Source organism: Protopterus annectens, chromosome 2.part0 (genome assembly GCF_019279795.1).
Source record: "Protopterus annectens isolate FY-2018-M chromosome 2.part0, PAN1.0, whole genome shotgun sequence".
Classification (NCBI taxonomy): domain Eukaryota; kingdom Metazoa; phylum Chordata; order Ceratodontiformes; family Protopteridae; genus Protopterus; species Protopterus annectens.
This window is the reverse complement of record NC_056728.1, coordinates 1,399,536,460-1,399,560,818: the sequence shown is the minus strand read 5'-3', so window position 1 is coordinate 1,399,560,818 and position 24,359 is coordinate 1,399,536,460. Positions and strand designations below refer to the sequence as shown.

At 44.4% G+C, this 24,359-nt stretch overlaps 1 protein-coding gene across 1 annotated transcript in view; it reads right to left on the bottom strand.

Annotated features, from left to right (window-relative positions):
- CLGN (calmegin) overlaps positions 1-24,359 on the bottom strand; it is a 2,483,974-nt gene that overhangs the window by 1,764,074 nt on the left and 695,541 nt on the right. The window lies entirely within an intron of this gene.

Here is a 24,359-nt window from a genome sequence, read left to right as displayed (position 1 = left end):
TGTAATTCTATTGGTCCCCCTCTAACGTTAGGTATAAGTTGGTCCAAAATCCAGAATTTGAAATTATGATCTGGACATTCACTAATATGCCTTGCAAGAGCATTCTCATCATTACATTTTCTAATGTTGTACACATGCTCGTATATTCTATCTCGAAGTCTTCTAATGGTTTTACCAACATAGAAGCAATGGCATAACTGGCATATTGCCAAATATATGACCATCTTTGAATTGCAGTTGTTTTTAAATTTACTTTTTATGCCATTGCTTCTATGTTGGTAAAACCATTAGAAGACTTCGAGATAGAATATACGAGCATGTGTACAACATTAGAAAATGCAATGATGAGAATGCTCTTGCAAGGCATATTAGTGAATGTCCAGATCATAATTTCAAATTCTGGATTTTGGACCAACTTATACCTAACGTTAGAGGGGGACCAATAGAATTACAACTAGAACGTTTAGAACTTATTTGGCAAATTAGATTATTTTCATACTGCCTACCTGGATTAAATGACATCTGTTCCATTATGCCTATTTTAAAACTTCGTAGCCTTACAAGGTAATTTATTATTATTGCTTCTTTTTATTTTCTTCTTTTTCTGTTTCTTTGCCCTGTGATATGAAATAATTATAAACACCTACAATATAGACGTATTAAGGTGAATGGTAGATCTTACTAATAAAATACCATTAGACTAGTAAGCTGCTCATGATTATCCATTTATTTATTTATTTATTTTTTGATAGTTTGGAGCTTTTCCAAAAGCTCATTCTTTGGAATATTATATTTTATAATATGTTTTAAAAGGTTTCCGCAAATTGAATTGATGCTGGTTGTATAACCTTTTTAATTTCTTAATCATCTAAATTGTTTAGTGTTTTTTAAGTAATTAAAAATTTAACATGATTAGTTACGACATATCAGCTGACTTACAGGAAGTTACTTAAAGGATGTGGATAATTTTAGAAAATGTTTGTCCTCTGATGAAGTTCGTACATTGTACGTACGAAAAGCTTTTGTAGTGCTTAAGGTATTAAAGAGAAGGTTTTTCTACAGCCTACAGTTGCCTTTGTTTTCCGAGTACCAGCGTTTGTGTTTTGGAACTTTTCTATAGGGTGGTGAATTTGTCATTTGAACCTTGCCTAAAAAAGGCACTATAGGGGTGGCTAGAGCCTTAGCCAGTATCCGGAATCCCACGGGCGACAGGTGCAGGCCATCTCTGGCAAAGCATCGTGGCTTGTCGATCATGTCATTCCAGGCAGACAGATACTGGATCCCCTTAGGATGACACCAGAAGCTTAGCCAATTGTTGAAGTCAATCATTTTGTCCTTGTACTGTGGTATCATTCTGGGTGATGGCAGGATGCTACTCAGGGCTAAGGTCATACCTGCCTGGGCTACAAGATCGGACAGCTCCTCCATGTCCCTTTTCATGTAGTCCAAGGAGGTACGTCTCAGGTCATTCACACCAACATGGACAATGACAGAGTCATATTTGTACTTGTTGTGGAGTGACATGAGTGCATGCGTTATGTGGCGGATCCTGGCACCCGACAGGCAGCTGACAGTAACATTCTCCTTGTTTAGCCTGGTGAGTGGAACATCAGTGTGCCTGACTACAGAGTCACCTATGACTAGAGTGTTGGGTACGTTGTTATGCCTTATGGGCTGTGGTTGAGTGGCACACTGATTTTGTGGGCTATGTCATTTGGGTTGTGTTGGGGGGTGGAGGTTGCTTGTGTTTCTGCTTTGGAGGTCCCTGTTGCTTGGGCAGGTTTATACTGAGAGCCTCCGCGAATGTAGATGTGTGTTTTGTGTTTCTATGTGTGTGTTTTGGTGGTGTAGGTTTTGAGGGACTATGTGCTGAGTGTGGTGTGGTGCAAGTGTTTACCTTCTCCTCTTGACTGTCTAGTCCAGTCTTGGGTGAAGAGAGCTTTGCTTCCAGTTTGGCTATATAAGTGCATCTCTCACAGGTTGTAGTGTTGGGTGGTAGAAGGAGAGGGTTGTCTGTGTACATGAGGCAATTACTGCATTGCCCCAAGATGCCCAGATTCATCAGGTAGACAGGAGAAAACACCGGGGGCTGACCCTTAGACATGCCTGGATAGGTGCTTATTTGTTAAGTACTAGAAACTGTTTTCCTCTAGACAGTGAGGAAAGTTGACTGCTGTAGTAATTTGTAGCTTATTTAGTGCTTACAATAAGTTCTGAACAAGTGTTGAAACAAAAAACTGGCTAGTTCTAAGAAACAAAATTAAGCTAGAAGGCTTCCCTCCAACACAGAAAGGCTTGGGGGCCTAGAAGCCTACAAATAGTCCTGAACACAGCAAATCTATATCCAGGCTAGACTACCCACAGGAAAGGCAGGAAACAAGCTTAGAAAAAGTTTTTTTTTTTTGTTTTTTTTTTTTAGTGGAAAGAGAGAAAGGAGTAGCAGAAACTAAGCTGATTGGCCTTCTCAAATGTTCTCCCTGTATTGGGTAGAATGAGGTAATGACACTAGACTGGGAGGAGGGTCATACTACACAATTTATTAATGAATCTAAACTTACAAGGACAGAGTGCACAGCAACCATACTTTAGTAAGTAAAAATTAATCGTGAAGACGGTTACTAGTTCATGAAGTCAAAAGATATACGCTGCACTGTGTTTGCTTCTGAAATGGAAACTTGGGTACATAAAAAAAGCTTATCTTCTTTACTTTTTGCCATGTAAAATAATACATATTTACAAGGACCTTTTACAGATGCACAGTCTCAAAAATCTGTCACCACATTTGTTCACTGTATCCCATTGATATACTAGGATTTTTTTTAACTAAAGTGAAGGGAACACAAATAGGCTACAGGAGTGATTAGAACTATTTTTCAGTGCTGTAGACGCCAAGCCAGTCATAAAAGTTGCGCTATAGGTGTGAGTTAATCGCACTACCCCAAACCATCTGTCTGTGAATGGTAGGTAGTCTAAGAGATTTACAAAGCATGTGCTATCTTCTTTGTTTCAATGCAAGACAGAGCCACTGCTTGTCGGCATAAATTCACCACTACCAAGGCAGTTTGCACTTACCATAACAGTAGATGTTTAAATTCCTCATCTCTGCAGCAGGCTTGGGCTATTTGGCTTATATCTTGCCTGGGATACAACTTTATTTATTTATTTTACATTTGTTTACCAGGAGAGTTTGACTACACAGGCTGTCCATTTTCAGCGGAGGCCCAGGGAGAAAAGCTCCAGTTTGACTAATAATAGTATATAAAAGCAAGATATACATAACAATATTTTGGAAAAAGCTCAACTTTAGGTGGTACAAAACCATTAAGATACAGTTTATGACAGCACAAAACTACTGACATGCACTTTGTAGGAGCTAAGTATAGGAGCTCAACTTAATAAAATTTAAAAGAAAACTGTCATATGCACATAACATCTCAACTTAATACAATACAAAAGAAAGTGTCATAAGCACATAGCAGGAATAAAATTTAATGGAAGGAAAAAACAGACAAGGCAGCGTGCTTAATACAGTAAAACATGGTTGACAAGTGCAGCGGAATACATTTAGATGTAGATAAGACTAGATTAGGCTAGGCTAGGCTAGGCTTTTGCACGAAAAACTTAAACAGTTGCAGTGAAAGGGTGACACACAAGTACAGTGGGAAAAAAAGCTCTGGCTCATCTCACACCTACACTCTTGACTGCTGACTTGGCAAACCATTGGATGCAAGTCAGCAATCAGTGTAGACAACTTCAGGACTTTATTCCCCAAAGAAAAACAAAAAGCTTACTCATCCTGAACTCCTCCCCCAAAAGATAAACATATGACTTTTTAACCCAACAACTAACTACATAAAAAAGAAAGGGGATGAGGGAAGGTGTGGCTACTGCAGCATTAAGGGATTTGAACAATTACTGTTATGGTAAACGCAACTTACCCTGCGGAGCTATACCCAAACAAAATAAATAAACCACACACATACACTAACCAAACCCCTACCTGAAACCCTACACTAAACGTTAAATACATTACCTATCTTACATTACCTATCTATGCACTTACCTTAACCCACACCGTAATCGTAACCCTAATGTCCGTAACTATCGCACACTTACCTTACAGATCTGTAGCTCAGACGGGCCAACCAAAACACTTCCACATTTCGAATTTTGCAGTAATTTTGTGGTTTTGTGCGTTCGATTATTTCGCGGTTCGGTGTATATGTGTCGATGGAGTGGTGTTCGAAGTACCACGTTTTTGTTTAAATAAAGTAGACCCAACATAAGATTTCCTAGTCCTTTAGTACCTGCAGCACATACTTATGAAATAAGGTGCCTAAAAGGTATCAAAACTGAATTATCTAGGACGTCATCTGAAGTTGTTCTGAAACTGGGATGTATCAAACTTCCCTTGTCTTATGTGGATAGATACAATCTGTGTGGAAACTTGTGGTAATTACTTCTGGCCAATTCCATAAGAAGGCAGAACTGAAGCTGCCTAAGCCAGAATGGAGTCATCACAATGATTTTTTGGAGAATCCTTTTGAAACGAATTACTCTGGATATCAGTGTAAAGAGTGAGAAATGACTAAATGAACATCCCTCACCAACAGAATGAAAATGTATCCATTTCCCAGGCCAGACTCCAAGGAACCCTGGACCGCAAATTTGTTTAGCTGCCTATTTTGAAAGGAGCAGAACAGATCTATGTGAGGTGATCCCCATAAATGGATCAATTTCTGAAAGACCCTCACATTCATTTTCCATTTGTGAGGGTCTGTTCTGGTCCTGCTCAGCTTGAATTCCACTACATTTGCTCTGGCACAATGCAAGATGCTTGGAGGATTAAACAGTGATGAGCAGCTACTGCCCAAGCCATCACAGCCAGCCTGCACAAGGGTGTAAGACCTAGTGCCCCCCCCCCCCCCCCCCCGTTTATGTACTGTATCACTGTGATGCTGTCTGTAATCATCTGTAAAGGTCCAGGGGACCACAAATAATGAAGAGATTTTACAGCATGGATCACAGCTAACTTCACTTTGACATCTATGTGCTTTGGTCTGTCTGAGAAGTCCCACAAGCCCTGCACCTTTACCCACACAGAAACTGTTCCCCGAGCAACATCTGTAGTTACAGATTGAGTTAGGATAGGAGGAGTAAAAGGAGACCAGAAATCTGAGTAATATGTTGTTTCCACCATGCAGTTCCTTTTTGATAAAACCAAAAACTGGAATCTGAAATTCAATAGAAAAAGAATGGTGGGTTCACTGTTTTTTAAAGAAACAATTTAATTTTTCAAATGAGTAATCTGGCAAGAGGAACCATGACAGTTATGGAAGCCATAAACCCTAGAATCCAGGATATTCCATTGGCTGAAATGTTAGACTGTGAGACCTTTAGGAAAGTTTCAATGCAGAAATTCACCTTTTCTTGAATTAAGAAAGGCTTTTCCAGAGAAATGTATACAAGGCAGCCTAAAAGCATACTCCAGTGTGATACAGTCAAGAAGGGCTTTAAAAACACTAATCTGGAACCTCAGATTAGTAAGGAGTAAAGAAATTTATAACGACTCCTAATATACGGCAAAAGACTATGCAAAGAAAAACCAAGTCATCTAAATAAGGAAATGTGTGAATGCCATGTAATCACAGCTTTCTTGCCAAAAGAGAGAGTGAAGTTCAGCCCTGAAAGGACAATGTTAGGAAGAACAAAAATAAGTAACCACAACCTGGTATAAACAACACACCAAAAAACAAGGGGGATGGAGGAAGGGAGTGGCTACTGCAGCAGTGATAATTCAAACATCAACTGTCATTGTAGGTTTACTTACACAACTGCACTATGCTCATATTGAACACTGCAGTAGTGATCATTAATGATCAATGCTACAGTAGCCTCAGCTATATAGCTAGATTACCCTAGCTTACTATATTTAAGAGATGGAATGATAAGAGTCCTAGAGCCCCCCCCCCCCCCACAGAATGGTCCTTACAATACATAATACACACACAGAGAAGGCATCAAAGTATAGTTCTTTATAAAACTATGTACAGAGGACCAAACAGCAGCTTCTAGAATATTTCTAGAATACACCATTTCCAAAAAGCCACAGATTAAGTCAATGCCCTAGTAAAGTGGGTCTTGACCTTGTCTGGAATTCTTTTAACTTGCTGAGTATAACAAAAGGTAATAGCTTTAGACAACCATTTAGAAACAGCCTGTTTTGACATAGGTTGTCCCTTCTTTTTATCTCTGCAAGCAATGAACAATTAATCCAAAGAGCTGAAAGATTTAGTTCTCCCAAGATGGTACCAGAATTGCCTGTGCACATCAAAGGTATGAGGGAGGGTATCCTTTCTCCCTCATTTTTGGCTTCAGGAAAGAAAATGGGGAAATGGACAGTTTGGCTTAAAGCAAACTCGGATACCACTTTGTGCATGAAAGAAAGATTAGTTTTCAAAGAAACCCTGTTACGTGGAAAATGAAAAAGGGTCGACACACCATATTTTTATTTTACTTATTTTTATTTTTACAATTGTTTACTGGGAAGTCCGACTGGGCAGGCTGCCCATTTTCAGTGGAGGTCCGGGGAGAAAACCTCCATTATAAACAGTACAGGCAGAAAGTAAGTAAAGAAAGAAAGAAAGAAAACCACTGAAGGTGTACAATACAGAGCATACATAAATATTTTTTTGCATACACAAATCCTGTGTTAACATTTGAGGTCGTTAAACAGCAAAACATGGTGAATTATTGTCATACATAAGTCCTGTTGATGGTCTAAATGCATTACATAAAGTATTATTGTCATCTGCAGTTACAGTGTTTGCATTAGTGGTAGTTATGTACAGTGAAATTAAGATACAGTGCAATACTCAGGTGACACTGTTATCGCTTGGAATACAGACACAAAGATTTCTTACAGATTAGAAGGAACAGAGAACAGAAGTAAGAACAGCTGTGTAGGATCTATATGGGTTTATGTTGTGTAGTGTAGCTAGGTTATCAACACGGCTGAGTGAAACTTGAGGAAGTGTTTCAGTAAGTGCAAAAAGATTGATAATGTACAGTGCCAGACTTCACTGTAGGGATAATGGACTTTAATGGGATAGTGTATATATTTAAGAGAAGCGACAGGATTATAGGATTATAGGACAGAAGGGATACTGATATACATAAGTGAATAACATCTTGGTTTGCCTTTATTTGGGTAGGGTACAAGCATTGTGAGAATGTCTGAAGGGTCTATATTATATCATCGAACGCTTAAAAAAGCGAACACTGATTGATCGACCTAATTTAAGCGAAAACTTACAATCTCGAACTGTCAGATCAGCGATTTTTTTACACACAACACAAGCACACCAAACAAACAGAAATCCACACACATACACCTATAATCTGATACCTAGCCCTACACTAAACTATGCACACACCACTAACTACCCACTTACCTTAACCCAAACCCTAACCCTAAGGTCCGTCACTATCGCACACTCACCTCACCTGCTCCCTCACCCTAACTCACTTAAATCCGCCCTAACCCTCATGTCCACTCAATCGCACACACACCTAACCTGAGCCCTAACCCTAACTCACCTAAATCACCTTAACACTCACATCCACACAATCGCACACTTACCTGAATCCGACCGGTAACTTTCCACCATAACACTGAAAATACCGAATCAACAGAAACGGACAACCAAATTCTTTCACTAGGAAAAAATTCGAGTTTCTGCTGCTTCGATATTTTGCAGTTTCGCGAAAATAAGTTCAATCAACCAGTGTTCGCTTTTTTAAGCGTTCGAGGATATAATATAGACCCTGTCTGAATATGTTGAATGACTAGTTTAGCCTGGTGAGAACAGGTGCGTATCCAAGAGTTAGCTAGCTGGGATTTGAGAAGGTTTTTAAAACTGACTTTGTTGGACTGAGTTCTGATGTTAAGTCATAATGTATTCCATATTTTTAGAATATAGCTGGAGTATAGGGAGTCACCTAGCTATTGTTGCTTCCAAAAATGCCCATTTGTGATTTGTTACCAGATCTTAGTAAGCAATTGGTTAGGTATAGATTAAGAGGGCTTGTAGAGCTGTTTTTTTCAGGTTGGTAAAATAATTGGTTGGCTAAAGTAAGTTGGTTAAGAGTGAGCAGGTTGGGTAGTTCTAGCCAAGACAGTTCTTTAAGGGCCAAATAGGGATGAGACCTAAAGGCTGAATCAATTGCAAACTTTGCTGTTTTGTTGTAGCAAGTGTCTATTTTAGCTAAGTCAGATTTGTTGAGATTACGGAGTACAGGGGATGCACAGAGAAGTGTGAAGATTAGGGGGGTTCTGGCGATAATGGTTTTGGTATTGTTGGACAGGTATTTCCATGCATCTGTATAGAGTTCCAAGTTTTCTGTGAACTGTTTTATTGTTTGGGCAAAGTGTAGGGCAAATTTCATGTTTTGATCTAAGACAACACCTGAACGTTTGGTATGGGGGACTGCAGTAATAGGGGTACTGTTGCTGGAAGTAATTTTGAATGGAGGGATTGGGTTTGTGGCTTTGGTGGGATGGAATAGCATCAGCTTAGTTTTGATTGGGTTAAGTATGAGTTGTGCATCTGTTAGCCATGTTTCAACTGAAGTAAAGGAATCTTGTTTTAATTTTTGGAGTTCTTGGGGGATCTAGGCAGAGGAGATTAGTGTACAATCATCTGCATATTGGACCAGAGTAGAGTGTAGGGAGGCTGTATGAAGGCTATTGGTGAATAAATTGAAGCGAAGAAGACCAAGAATGGACCCTTGTCGAACACCTAAAGTAACTGGTAAATGATGGGATAGGTTATTTTGCCATGGTACGGCTTGTCTGCAATTTGATAAGTAATTCTAGCACCATGCAAGAGTGGAGTGGCTTAGACTGAGATTAGATAATACAGTTAAGAGCTTGCTGTGAGAGACAGTATCAAAAGCTTTAAGGAGGTCAACAAAGATAGAAGATACGAGGATGCCTTTGTTCCGATGGTGATTAATTGTATTACAAAAGATAATATGGGCTGTGATAGTGCTGTGGTTGGGGCAGAATGCGTGTTGGGTATTTGCAAGGTTTGTTGGATAAAAAGAAGTTATGTCTTATCATAACGTTCCATCTGTATTGCTGATCCTCATTCAGTCATTATGCATAGGTATCGGTCATGAGCTTGGAACCGAGCCGGCCATTTTCCAAGCTCGGGTCAGCTTCAAACCCTCGAGCTAAACTCTTACCCACAATTCCCCTCTCCCTGTTACCTCAGATTGAGTTTGCAAGTTAAAGAGGGTAGAGGCTACCTCTGGTCAAATAACCTAAGAGAACCGGATGGTGAGATCCACTAGAAACCATAGAAGGGGGAAGGAGGGAGGGTCGTAATGACTGAACGAGGATCAACAATACAGATGGAACATTATGGTAAGACATAACTTCTTAATCTGATATTGTTAATCCTCGTTCATTCCTTACGCATGGGACAGAGTTCCCAGCTACCTCTATTCCTGGGAGCCTCTCATGGAAGGACATTCCTGAGCATCATAGAACCAAAAGATGCTCTTCCCCTGGAGGCCAAATCCAATTTGTAATGATTGATGAAGGTATGAGGCGTAGCCCAAGTTGCAGCTGCACAGATGTCATGTAAAGAAGCTCTGGCATAGAAGGCAGCAGAAGTTGCCACCGACCTTGTTGAATGAGCTTTTATGGTAGTAGGCAACGAGATATTACGTTGTGTGTAAATAAAGGTCACACAGTCCTTCAACCATCTGGCTAATGTGACCTTAGCAACAGCAGATCCTAATCTAGGTCCAGAGAAGGCCAAAAATAACTGATCAGATTTACGAAAGGGTTTAGTCCTGTTTAAGTAAAAACGGATTTGCCTGCGTATATCTAGGGTATGTAAGCAATACTCTCCTCTGTTTGAATGATTGGGAAAGAAAACTGGCAATTAAATGGCTTGATTAATGGACATTTCAGAGATCACTTTAGGCAGAAATGATGGATTAGTTCTCAGAGACACACTATCTCTACGAAAAATCAAGTATGGACTCAATACATAAAGCTTGAAGTTCAGAAATACGTCTGGCAGAAGTAATAGCGACCAAAAACAAGGTTTTCCATGACAAATACTTGAGGTTGCAAGAAGAGGCTGGTTCGAAAGGTGCCACTGTCAGAGCTTGTAGAACTAATGATAAATCCCATGGTTGAATAGGTTCTCTAAAAGGTGGCTTCAGATGATTCACACCTTTTATGAAGGTCTTGCGCAATTTATGGGACATAAGAGAGGAATCTTGGACACCCTCATGAAAATTAGAAATTGCAGCCAAATGAACTGGTGGAGGCAGATAGACCCGATTAAAACAGGTCGGCCAAATAGTCTAGTATTATTGACACTGGTGCTGAAAAGGTGTCTACTTGTTTATCTTTCAGCCAACAGGTAAATCTTTTCCACTTGCTCGTATAAGTAATTCTAGTGGAAGACTCATGAGAAGCAATGAGAATATCACGTATTGGAAAAGAAAGATCATTCTGCCTGGCAATCAAGGGAATTGGAGTAGCCAAGCCGTTAGTGTCAGGCTGTTCAGGATGGGATGAATTAGGTTCTGTGGGTGTGAGATCAACTCCGGGGTTGGATGGAGTATCTATGGTTGATCTAGTAGGTGAGGCCAAAGTAAGGGGAACCAAATCTATCGAGGCTAATATGGTGCTTTGAGGATCACCTTGATCTTCAACCGCCGGGCTTTCTTCAGAAACTGGGGAATGAGGGGAAGGGGTGGAAATGCGTAAAGAAGACCCAAGGGCCAATCGTGGACTAGAGTGTCCCTGGGTGACTGTCCCAGATGGGGAATCAGGGCGAAGTAGTTGCTGCATTTGTAGTTGGTCGGGGATGTAAAGAGGTCACAGCAAGGATGGCCCCAGTGGTGTAAGATCTCCGCCGCTATCAAGGGATTCAGGGACCACCTGTGAGTTTGAAAAATGCACCTGCTGAGTCTGTCTGCTATCACGTTGGAACTCCCGGGAATGTGCGTTGCTAGAAGAAAACGGTTGGTAGCCATCGCACATTGCCATATCCTCATGGCCTCTCGACAAAGGGGGTAAGATTTGGTTCCACCTTGCTTGATGATGTACCAGTCCACTGCCATGTTGTCTGATTGAACTGCAATTGTCCCAGATGGCAGCAGGGGATTGAATGCTTGCAATGCCAAAAGCACCGCCCTCAGCTCTAGAACATTTATATGCAGATGGGCCTCCAGTTGGGACCAAGTGCCTTCGACTGTCTGTCCCTGACATAGCCCCCCCACCCCATCAGGGAGGCATCCGTGGTCACTTTGGCCTTGGGTTGCTGGGGGGAGAAGGGGCAAGACCATTGTGAGAGATTGTGTGTCATCCACCACTTTAAATCCCGTTTGCACCTGTGGGTTACTCGAATCATGGCTGAAAGAGGATGCTGAAAAGGATACCATTGGGTGAGCAGTAGCCATTGTAGAAGCCTCATGTGAAACCTGGCCAGGAGAACAATGGTGATGCAGGCTGCCATGGAACCCAACAGCTGTAGAACCGAGTGAGCCGTGGATTTTTCCTTTGAAGGGATTGGAATTAGTTGTTACTTTATCCTTAGAATTCTGTGCTCTGGAATAGCAGCTCTGCAGTTTTTTGTGTCAAAGATAACCCCTATGAATTCTGTCGACTGAGATGGGGTAAGATTGGATTTCTGCCAGTTTATGGTTATGCCTAGCCTTTCAGCAGCGAGGAGAGAGTATACCAGGGCTTTTTCCAGTAAATGTCTGGTGGGGGCGGAAATGAGCCAGTCGTCTAGGTATGGAAACACCTGGAATCCTTGAAGTCTCAAGTGAGCTGTGACAACTGCCATGCACTTTGTGAACACTCTGGGGGCTGTAGAGAGTCCGAAGGGCAGTACTCTGAACTGGTAGTGACCGGCTCCCACACGGAAGCGCAGAAATCTTCTTGTTGGCCTGTCCAACTTTATTTGGTAGTACGCATCTTGAAGATCTATAGAGCACATCCAATCGTCTTTTTCCAAAAGTGGGAGGATAGACTATATTGTGACCATCCGGAATTTCTGTACTCTCACAAACTTGTTCAATACACTGAGATCCAAAATTGGTCTCCAGTTCCCAGTTTTCTTTGGCACCAAAAATAGTCTTGAGTAGAGTCCGGATCCTATCTGGTCTGGAGGGACTATTTGGATGACTCTTTTTCTTAACAGCTTTTCTCTCTCTAGTGCTGCTTCTTCCCTTTGACTGGGTGGAATGTCAGGAAGATTTTTTGAAGGGACAGGACAAAGATCGAAGGGGATATGATAACCTCTGGTTATGATCCTTTGTACCCAAGAATCGGTGGTGATGGTTAGCCAGGCAGAAGGGTACAAGGAGAAACATCCCCCAACCACCTCCAGAGGAAAGGAGTTGGGCCGTTCTTCAGCAGCGCTGGTAGGACTGACCAGGGAAAGAATCCCTGGAACCCTGGTTACACGGTCCCCCTCTGCCCTGAAAGGAGCGTCTTCCCTGTGAGTTTCCCCCTCTGCCTCTGGGAGAAAACTCGGCCTGTGTGTCACGGAAAGGACTCTGAGATTTCTTGAACCATATCTTCCCACTCTTTTGGTTTCGGGAGAAAGCACGTTGAGGGGAAGAATAACGGACACCTACGGCAGAAAGGGTCTTACCGTCCTTTTCACATCTGGCCAGTGTGCTTTTAACTTTGGGCCCAAATAACGAGGAGGGCTCAATGGGGGCATTAAGAAAAGAAGACTTAAAGGGTTCCGCGAAGTTGCACAAGCGCATCCACGGGTGTCGTCTCAAGACTGCAGCTAAACCTGCTGCTCTAGCTGTCCTTCTGATGCGTGAGATATCAGTTGCATAGAGGAGTTAGATATAGATTCAATGGTGGCCAGCTGAGAGGTCACTTTGTCATGGACCTCATCAGACATGGCACCAGCCAAGGTTTCAGAGAGCTCAGAAACCAGATCCCTTTGAAGCCTGTTGAAATGTGCCATATAATTCAGGGACCTGATAGCAAAGGTTGCTGAAGTAAAGGTGTGCTTCCCTATCCTGTCCAGAGCCCGGGACTCTTTGTTAGGCGGATGGACAGTCCAGCTTTCTTCTTCTGCCAGATCCTGTTTTGTTGTGGCTGCCACCACCAAAGCATCCACAGGAAGACATTTGGACCAATGGGGATCCGAAGCAGGAGGGGACAAGATCTTATGTGTCCTCCAGGAAATAGCTTTGACGGTATCAGGACCCTTCCAAGCACGCTGCACGATGAGCCGGACAAGTTCATCGGCAGGTGGAGTAACCCAGGAGGTATGGGGCCGGGAGCGAAAAGCCTGCAGGAACAAAGATTTCTCAGAGGTCAGATTAGAGGACTGCCAGTCACCTCCCTGTTTCAGGATTTCGAGGATATTACCAAAGGATACCTCAGAGGGTGACCGAGGAGATCCTTCCCCCTCATCAAAATATGTGTCTTCAGTGAGGGACTCCTCTGTGGAGTCCATGTGCTTCCTCTTACATGAACTTTTCCGGTGGACCTCCTCAGCAGGAGAAGCTGGAGAAGACAGCGGAAAAGGGGATTCCTGAGGGAATATGTCCTGCGGCCCTTGCACCCGGAGTCCGCTAGATGCGACTTGTGGGACCAGTGTACCAAAGGAGGGCGGAGGTATAGACAGTCCGGTATCGCCAGCAGCAGCGAAAGCCTTCTTCACCAGTTGGAAGGCTGGTCCACCCGAAGAGGAGTGTATGTCTAGGGCAGGGGTCACCCCTCCCCTAAATGGCTCAGCCTGCCGACCTGGAGTCCCCGGATGGCTGTGGAGCAGCAAGCTATGTGTGTCACAGCTGACATCCTGGGTCGTAGCAAAACTTTCCTGCCATGAAGGCAACTGCGGTTCCTTAGTGAGATCCATAAAGGGAACCACAGAAGCAGAGGACTGTGCTATATCCATGGACTTCAAAGGCAATGAAGGAGGAGAATAAGAAGGAGTCTTTGGAGAAGGGTGATCACCTCCCAAGGAAGGATAGTTCCTGAGGAGTGGGATACCTTTGGCCAAGAGTACCTGGTCCACAAGACGCAACACATCATGTTCAGAAAGGCTTCTAGTGGACCTCACGGGAGACTGAGGGAGAAACAGACCTGTCCACAGAAGAGGCAGACTCGGTGCCCATCTCATTTGACCGCACCGGGGACAACGATGCCAAGAAAGACTGAACTACAGTTGTCTGCACTGAAGAAGTCATCGGTGCCGAGGTCATTGTCTGTAGGGATCGGTGCCAAAGTGGTTGTCGGTGCCAATGTGGGTGTTGGTGCCGAAGCTGAAACCAACAAAACTGGAGTCAACAATAAAGGCCTTGGTTCCGAGGAAGATCTCGGAGCCGACGCGGTCAAAGTCTGCGCCGAATGAACGGACGGTGCCTATACAGTGGTAATGGTCTGAACCGAGGAGACCCTCGGTGCCGATATATAGAAGGCTGCAGGAGAATACGGAGCTGAAATCACTAATGGAGCCGAAGGCCTCAGTGCCGAAGGTCTAGGCATCGAAAGCACTGGGGCTGACTGAGCGAGCTCAGGAGCCTAAAATTTCACCTTTTTAGGTTTTGGTTGGTGAGAGACTCCAGCCGGGGATGAAGGCAAATATTTAGTAGAAACATCCATTTTCTTATTGGCTCTAGGAGGGGTTGAGACCTCCGACCCAGAAATAGCCTCTAAAAAGGGAGATTTTAGAAGTCCCTTCAGTATCAGCTTATTTTTCCGTTCCAACAAAGTTCTATTAGAAAAGTTCTCGCAAATAATGCAGGATGGTTCAACAGATAAATGGGAAGCTCCCAAACAATAAACACACAAAAAGTGTGCATCAGAAGTAGGCAGTTTGTGTCCACAATCAGAACACCTCTTAAACCCCGGACCTCCTTTTTTATCTGCCATGACAGCAAATTAATTCATAAAAAAGTACCAACAATGGTACAAGAGAGTACCCGAAGGTATGAGAGAGAAAAAGAGAAAAAGATTACCAATAATGGTAAAGAGACAAAACCTCGCGGTAAAAGTAGTAAAGAAAAAAAAACAGAAAAACCTGAGGAAATTATGAACACTAGATGTGATAGGGTAAGAGACAATAAAATATGAACTTTTCTGACCGAAAAGTAATTTGTAAAGCAATTAAACAACAACTGACTGTACTTAGCTCAGGAGAAGTAGCTTGACACGACCGGATGGCAATGCGGCAAACGAAATCTGAGGTAACAGGGAGAGGGGGATTGTGGGTAAGAGTTTAGCTCAAGAGTTTGAAGCTGACGCAAGCTTGAAAAATGGCCGGCTCGGTTCCGAGCTCGGAACCGATACCCATGCGTAATGAATGAACGAGGATTAACAATATCAGATCAGGTGATTTAGGATTTGAGTATGTACGCACCATTCGAGGATTTTTGATAAAGGAGACAGGATAACAATGGGCCGATAATTTGATAGCTCATTTGAGTTACCACCTTTGTGTAATGGTATTATGTGTGATATTTTCCAGAAGGCTGGGATGTGTTGTTCTGAGATGGACTGACTGATTAGTAGACAGACTGGGTATGATATGGCTTTGACTGCAATTTTAAGGTAATCAGCAAGGAGTTTGCTGCAAGGGTTGTAGGTGTAATTTTATTAAGATATTTATATATGGTGCTTGTTGGGACTGGTCTGAGGGAGAAGAGGTTATTATGAGTTAAGGTGGAAAGATTTGGTGGTGGTGTTGGGCAGTTACTAATAGTGAGCGGGTCTATATCAGATAATCGAACTTTTAAAAGTTTGAACACCATATCGTCTAGACCATATGTTCAAACTCTTAAAAGTTTGAAAATCAAATAAAAAAAAAACAGAAAAAACCTACCTGAAAGCTTAAGCAGGGGGGCAAGCCCCCCTGCACCCCACACCCCCTGCTCTTTAAATATACCAACTTCGAATTCGCACTACAGTGCAGACAATGGAAACTTCCATTGCCGCACTATACGGGAATCTCCATTGAAACGCTCAAACTTTTAAAAGTTCGACAACATGATAGGAACCCATAATAAGGGGAGTTATGGATTCAGTGAAATATCTGTTGAACTGGGTGGCAATGTTGTCAGAGGAGTTTTGGTGGATGTGGGGGGTGGTAACTTGGCCTGGTTTTAGAATTTTGTTAATGACCGACCAGAATTTTTGTGTGTTTTTTTGTGTTTAGATTGTATATGAGTAGTGATTATTTTTTTTTGTCAAGCCTGATATGCCTTTTACATTTATTTCTTAATCGAGGTATTTCTGTTGATTTGTTGCAGTTCTGTTACAGATCCAAGTTTCCCAGGCTTTGTCTCTTTCTTTTAGAAGTGACCTAGTTTCTTTGGTAAGCCAATGAGCATAACTGGACTTTATTCTTACTGTTCTTATGGGTGTCATGTTATTCAGAATCTTTAGAAAGGGAGTATTAAAATATTCTTCTGCATTGTCTACGCGAGGACTTTCAGTGGATTCTAATTGCAGAGTTTGAGGCTGGACACAAAGTCTTGAGGTTTGAAATTTCTTGTATATCAAATTTGTTGGAAGAGGGTGGTTTTTATTGGATTTGCATGATGACAGAGAACGAATGTGGGGAGGTGGTCACTGAGACAGTCTAATAGGGTGCCGGAATTATATGATAGTGCAGGTTGGTTAATTAGGATCCAGTCGAGGAAGGACTCCTTTTCTGAAGTTTTACTTATCCTAGTTGTATTTTGAATTAGTTGAGTGAAGCCGTAGAAGTTAATGTGGTCAGTGGGGTGTGGTGAGTTACAGGAGGACCAAGTGATAATGAAGTCTCCCAGTATGATAGTTTCCTGGGAGAAGGTTTTAGCTGTGCATTGTAAAATGGATTCTAGTGTACTAATGTTGTTGCCAGGGGGGATATAGGATCCAATTATGTTTAGGTTCTTTTTTGAGTTGATTTTTATTCTGGTGACTAGTACCTCTGCATTATTGAAAGCTGGAGGGTTGTGGTCAATGATTTCAAAGTGTAAGGTTGTTTTTGAAAAGTACAGCAATGCCTCCACATCTTTTGGATTTTCTATCTTGCCTGCAAATGCTGTACCCTGGGGAGTAATTTCGTTGTCAGAGATTTCAGGTTTGAACCAGGTATCGGTGATGACAACTATGTCTGGGGAATATACTGAAAGGGTGGCACATACTTCTTGTATTTTATTCAGGATGCTTCTTATGTTTATATTTATTAATAACAATTCAGTTCCTTTCCTGGGGAGGTTTAGTATATATTGTTGTCTGGTGGTGGGTGTAAAAAGGTTGCTTACTGGACTGGGGTTAGGGTGTATATCTCTGCTAAGGATCAGTTGAGTTGTGAAGAATATTACTTTTAGAAATTTAGATAGAAATTTGTTGTATTGTAGGGATAGATGTGAGTAAGATTGTTGTGGGAGTAGTTTAAATATGGCTAGATTGGTTTGAAAGCAGTTAAAGATAGTTAGATTTTGGAAAGGAGCTGATGGGATATATTGGAAAATAGGATTCTGATAAAATGTGGAGATCAGTTTGGTACGAGGTTAACTGGGCTAAAAATGTAAGAGTTAGGATGATTTTGCAGTGTAGGGTAAGCAGTTTTTTATATAGTTTGTTTTTCTTAATAAGCATTTGAGTAGGGGGGTGAGTGATATATTATGTAATTAAGGATGAGAACTGAAGAATTGAGTAATGGAAGGGAGTGTTAAGCAGGTTATTTAAGGTAGGATAGTGTAAGTAGGCATTTATGTAGAACACCTAGTGAGTAATTCTGATTGCTTGGGTTGAATTGTGGTGGGTGGGTTAGGTTTTATTTATTTATTTTTTATTTTGATTGGGAGTGGAGAGAGAGAGCTAGGTTGTGATTGTTTTTGTGATCAGTTGGGTTAGGTTTAAGTGGGAGTGGTAGGTATTTGGTAGGGGTGTCGAAATACAGTAGGGGTTAGATTGGAGAATGTGGATTAGGGGGACTAACTTGTTTAAGATAAATGTAGTTGTACTGGGGGTGGGTGAGAATTGGGGGTGTAGGGGAGCAGAGCAAGCTTGAGCGGAGCAAGGGTGAACGGTGCTGCTTGAGCCTGTCCGTGGCGTGCACTTAGAGAAAAAAAAAATCAGTTCTACTGGCCAAGAGCAGGTTTGTTAGCCAATCTACTTAAAACACTCTTTAGAAGCTCAAATATGTTTATTAGGTATCTGAGTTTATTTCCTTATTTCCATAGGAGCTTCCAACTCAGACACCCTTCCTGCAGAGTTCAGAGCAATTAGTAAAACCATTTTCTATCATAAGAACTTCACATAAGCCAGGTTAGCTGGTTCAAATGCAGCAAGTGTTAGCTTCTATAATACAAAATTACGATCCCAAGGAGGGGCCACCACTTTTGTGGAGGCCTCTTATACAAAACCATTTTCAAAATAATTTTAAATGAAAATGCATTGAGGGAGGTGGCCCCACTGGAAGACATACTGAAATGGTTGATAAATCAACCTTGACAAAGGAGTAAAAAAAGGCCAAAGGACAGTAACTCACAGAAATACTGTAAAACCAGGGAAGAACTAGCACTAAAAGGGTGCTGGCTATGTTGTTGGTGCCAACTAGAAAACCTTTTCTATTTGCTAACCCATTACTTTCTAGTAGCAGGCTTTCTTGCATCTGTTAACACCTGCTGCACATCCTCAGCAAACAGGTGTGTAAAAGAAACTAAGACCATATCATCCAGGCAGTCTAGGAAGAATATTCCGGAGCACTGCAGAGCCAAAGGCTGCCCTCCCTCTGGATATCAGATCTAATTTATAATGAGAAATAAAGGTATGAGAGGAAGCCCAAGTAGCCGCAGAGCAAATGTCATCCGAGGGTACCCTTGACCAAAAGGCAGCAGAGGTAGCCATAGAAAGGGTAGAATGAGCACGAATCCCCATGGGCTCAGGCCAACCAGAAAATTTGTACATGAGTAAAACGCAGTGAGATATCCACCTAGCTAGAGTCACCTTCATTACTGGTTTACCTAGAGATGGCTTAGCAAAGGAAACACAAAGAGCTGCTCCGACTTACGCGAGGCAGCTGTTCTGTGCAAATAAAAGCGCAATTGCCTATGCACATCTAATGAATGTAGTCTGTACTCTCCTTTGTTCTGGTAGTTAGGAAAGAAAACAGGTAGATTAATGGATTGGTTGATGTTAGTCTCGGAAGCCACTTTAGGTAAAAAGGAGGGATTAGTCCTGAGGGATACTTTCTCCTTATGGAAGACAAGATACGGGGGTTTAGTACAAAGGGCCTGAAGCTCCGATACCCTTCTAGCTGAGGTAATAGCAATCAAGAAGGCAGTTTTTCAAGACAAATACTTTAAGTCAACCGAAGCTGCAGGCTCAAAGGGGGGGCCAGGAAGAGCCTGGAGAACTAAGGTTAGATCCCACGAAGGAACCGCATTCTTGAGAGGAGGTCTTAAAAGAAAGGTACCTTTCAAGAAGGTCTTACAGATCTTAGAGGAAGCTAAGGGACCAAGATTGTCTCCGATGTGGAAGTGGGAAATGGCCGCCATTTGAACCTTCACAGTTGAAGAACTGGCCACCTGATGAAAAATGTGGGATAAGAACTCAAGTACTGCTGGAATGGGAGCCGTAAAGGGGTCCAAATTCCTTTGCCCGGCCCAGATAGAAAAACATTTCCATTTACTGATGTAGACTTTCCTGGTAGAAGCCACTAACGGAACTGGATCAACCAAGCGGAAAGCTTCAGGTCGTCCAGGTTCTGAGTTTTCAATCCCGAAGGATGAGAAATCAGATCCGGAATGGGATCTAAGATCCAAGGAGGAGCTATGAGATGAGATCGCAGGTATGGGAATCAGGTTTGACGAGGCCAGAATGGGGCTAAGAGGATAACCTTGCTCCCCAACCGACGAGCTTTCTGCAAGAATTTTATCATTAACAGGAGAGGAGGATAAGCATAAAGAAGACCGGATGGCCAAGCATGAACTAGAGCGTCTCTGGTGGTCTCCCCCGGTGGAGGGATTAGAGTGAAAAACTCGCTGCACTTCGCGTTCGAAGGCGATGCGAACAGATTGCAGCAAGTTTGACCCCATTTGAGGAAGATCTGTTTCGCTACTAAGAGGTTCAGAGACCACTCGTAAGGTGAGAGGATAGTTCGACTCAGCTTGTCTGCTAAAATGTTGGACCAACCCGGAATGTGTGTTGCTAGCAGAAAACGATTGGTGGATATCGCCCACTCCCAAACTCTCATGGCCTCTTGGCAAAGGGGGTAAGACCGGGTTCCCCCCTGTTTGTTGATGTACCAGACCATTGCCATGTTGTCTGTCTGAATTGCAATAGTCCCTAGAGGAAGAGGGGCATGGAGAGCTTGCAACGCTAGAAGCACTGCCCCCATCTCCAGAACAATGATATGCAGAATGATCTCTGTTGGAGTCCACGTGCCTTGGACGGTTCTGCCCATGCAATGCCCCCCCCACCCTAGGCGAGAAGCGTCCATGGTCACCGTGGCTTGGGGTAGAGGCATCAAAAAGGGCCGCCCTTCCCGACGTTCTCGGGAATGGAGCCACCAAAGCAGAGATTCCCTGCAAACCCTGCTGAGGGGAATCGGGGAGTACAACGGATGTCGAAGGATGGACCACTGGACCTGCAAGGTCCACTGAAGAACCCTCATATTCAAGCGGGCTAGGGGTGGAAGGTTGATAGCCGCCACCATAGATCCTAGAGCCCTCAGGACTAATTCCGCTGGTGGGGCCAGAGACTGTAGAAGGGCTAAGACATGGAGAGTTAGGTTGCGGAGTCTGTCCGACGTCAAGAAGGCATTGGACTGAAGTGTGTCTATTCTGGCTCCTATGAAGTCCAGGACCTGAGCAGGCTGAAGGGACGATTTTTTGTAATTTATGGTGATCCCCAACTGGTGGGCCAAATGCATGAAATAATCCATAGCCGAGCATAGTAGATGCCTGGCGGGAGTGGTGATGAGCCAGTTGTCCAGGTAAGGAAAGACCTGTATTCCCTGAAGCCTCAGGTGGGCCGCTACAACTGCCATGACCTTGGTGAAAACCCTGGGGGCTGTGGTGAGGCCGAAAGGGAGGACCCTGAACTGATAATGACTGGCCCCCAACCGATAGCGGAGAAACCTCCTGGATCGCCTATTCATTAAAATGTGATATTACGCATCCTTGAGGTCTATGCAGCACATCCAGTCGTTCTCCTGCAGTAGGGGGAGAATAGACTGAATGGTGACCATCCGGAATTTCTCTTTGGCAATGGACAGGTTCAATGTAGACAGGTCGAGAATTGGTCTTAAGTCCCCCGTCTTTTTTGGCACCAAAAAGAACCTGGAGTAATTGCCTGAGCCGGACTGACCTGGGAAGACGCGCTGGATGGCTCTTTTTCTTAGCAGCTCTTTTATCTCTAAAGCTGCCGCCTCCCTCTGATTGGGTGGGACATCGGGGAGGCGCCCCATCTGAGGGGGAGGGTTCACAAAGGGAATAGAGTAGCCTCTGGATATTATTCGGAGCACCCAGCGATCTGTCATGATGGACTCCCAATGCGCTAGGTGTTCCGAGAAACGCCCCCGACTGCCTCCAGAGAGGAGCAGTGGGGCAACCCCTCAGGGTTGCTGCACTGGTCGGTCGGAAAAAGGTTCCCTCGACCCGAAATTCTTCGCCCCCCCCCCTCTGCATCTGGGCCGGCGTCCGCCTTGTCCTCCCCTGCCTCTGAAGGACGAAGGGTCCGGAGCAAAACAGGATTGTTGAGATTTCCGGAACCACATCTTCTTCTGTCCTCTCTTGTTCCTGGAAAAGGAGCTTTGTGGACCTTTGAGGAGCCGAGAAACGGATTCCGATGGCAGACAACGTCTTCCCGTCTTTCTCGCTTTGGAGTAGCGTATCGCGGACGGTCTTGCCAAACAAGGTTGAACCGTCAAAGGGAGCGTTTGCGAAGGACACCTTGAAGGGTTCCACAAATCGCAAAGATGGAGCCAGGCACGACGCTCTAGCCGCCTCCTCCGTGGCATGGGAGAGAAGCCGCATAGAAGTGTTGGATACCGACTTTAGAGTAGCCATTCGTGCCGAGAAGGTTCTTTTGTCCTCGGCCGACATGGACTCCGGGGGGTGACCCAGCGTACTCTTTGATTAGATCCCGCTGAAGGTGAATCACGTGTGCCAAGTAGTTCAGCACTCTTACAGAGAAGGTGGCTGAACATCCATTTTCCAATGCGGTCCATCATCCGAGACTCCTTGTCGGGAGGATGTACCGAGGAACTATCCAGAGCCAGTTCCTTCTTGGTGGCAGCCGCCACCACCATGGCATCTACTGGGGAACCTTTGCTCCACGCTGTCCTGTCTGTCGGGGGACTAAGGATTTTATCTGGTCTCCTGGGGATCGGTTCTACAGTGTCCGGCTCCTTCCATGCTCTGGTAGTTATAAGATCTACCAGGGGGTCGGCCGGAGGGGACACCCAAGAGGTAGATGGGCCTGCGTCAAACGCCTCCAGAAACACAGACTCATCCGAGGAAGGTTTTTGGGCTGACCACCCCCCTCTAATGCGCAGCATCTCCATGATGTCTCCAAAGGAGACATCTTCGGGGGGTGACCTGGGGGAACCTTCCCCTTACTCCAAGTCAGTGTCTTCCGTGAGGGACTCGGGGGAGTCCAAGTGCCTCCTTTTACACTTTCGTTTGTGAGGAGCCTCTTCGGGGGGGCTGTACGAGGAGGGCTCACCAACCAGGTCCTGTTCCTCTAGGGGAACCATCTGGGACGTAGGTGCAGGCTGTCCCTGGGGCTGGATGATGGAAGACAGGCCCGTCTGCAAGGGAATGGTGGGTGGATCCGTAGCACGAGCCTGGGGCTTCAAATCCCTCGAGAGGACCCTCTCCATGACGTCGAAGGCCAAAGGTGAACCGCTCTCTCTAGGATCCAAGAGCAGCCCCCTCGGATCCAACGTGTGGATCGGCGCCGGATCCGAAGCGATCGGACCCGAAAGAGAAGTGTGCTCCGACTGCATCGGATACAAAGAAACACTCACCCCTCCGGATCCGAGGCTCGGCTCACGGCCCCGAGAGCTCGGAACCGAAAAAGGACCCGACAAAGTCGAGGGTACAGCCGGCGTCGAAGTAGCGATTACTATCGGTGCCGACTCCCCGGCTCCGACAGCTCCGAAACCCGATAATGGATTGGAGAAGGAGCAATGAGGGCAAGGAATGGGGCCGAGTTCCCCCCGGAGGGGGGGAGGCAAGAGCACTCCCATCTGCATCTGGGCCTGGAGGAAGTGACGCATCATCCGGTCCATGTCCGCATCTGAAAGACTCCTAGTTGATCTAGAAGAAGCAGCCGAGGCTGGCCGGTAAGGCCACCTCAACGAACTCAAAGGTGACCAGGTCTCCTCCTCGGCTCCGGAGAGAAACGTGGAGAATGGAGCCGAGAGGGGGAAGACCCCGAGACGTTCAAGGGAGAAAGGAGCTGCTTAGCCGGCGGGGCCGAGGGGGCAGAATCGGCCTGACGTTTATGGCTCCTATGCCTCTTCCTGTCTCTTTCCTTCTCTCTATGTCTATTTTTCTTACTGGAGTCCCTCTCTCCCTGGGACACAGTGGGAGTTTGAGTCCCGGCCAGGGGAGCAGCAACAGTAAGCTGAACAGCCGCAGCCGTGGCTGGTGCCACCGAGGGAGAGGAGGAAGAAGCAGAATCTGAGGGCAACAGGTCCGCAAGGATTAACTTTGTCCTCCTGTCCCTCAAAGCCCGGGGGTTGAAGGTGGCACAGATCAGGCAGCCTGAAGATAAATGAGCATTCCCCAGGCAAATAACGCACTGAGTGTGGCCATCGGCTGGGGACAGCTTATGGCCACACTCACAGCAATTAGAAAATATGGCCTTAGGGCCTTCGGCCATGAAAACGCACACACACACCCTCACACAGAGATAAGGGGAAGGGAAAGGTTAAGACTAACTGACTACTAAAACAATTTAAGCTAAATAAACTAAGGGTCAACTAATACACACACACACACACACAATTTTTGAGAAAAAACAGAGTAAAAAACCCAATGAAACCATTCACAAAAACCGCCAGGAGCTCATCACTCGTGCTTCAAGAAGCCGTGGCAAATGAGGTCTGAGGACTGGAGGGAGGTAGCAGGGTATTATGGGTAAGGGGGAGGAGCTTGGAGCTCAGATCTCTAGCTTGGAAAGCTGCCGGCTCGGATCCGGGTCAGATCCGATACCCACAGGTTGCTGATCAAATGAAGTTAACTACTTCAGATCAAGAAGTTATGTACTCACCATAACGTTCGATGTATGTAGTCCATCTCACCTCACATTCTTACCTGTGGGTTCAGAGCCGAACCTCGGCTCC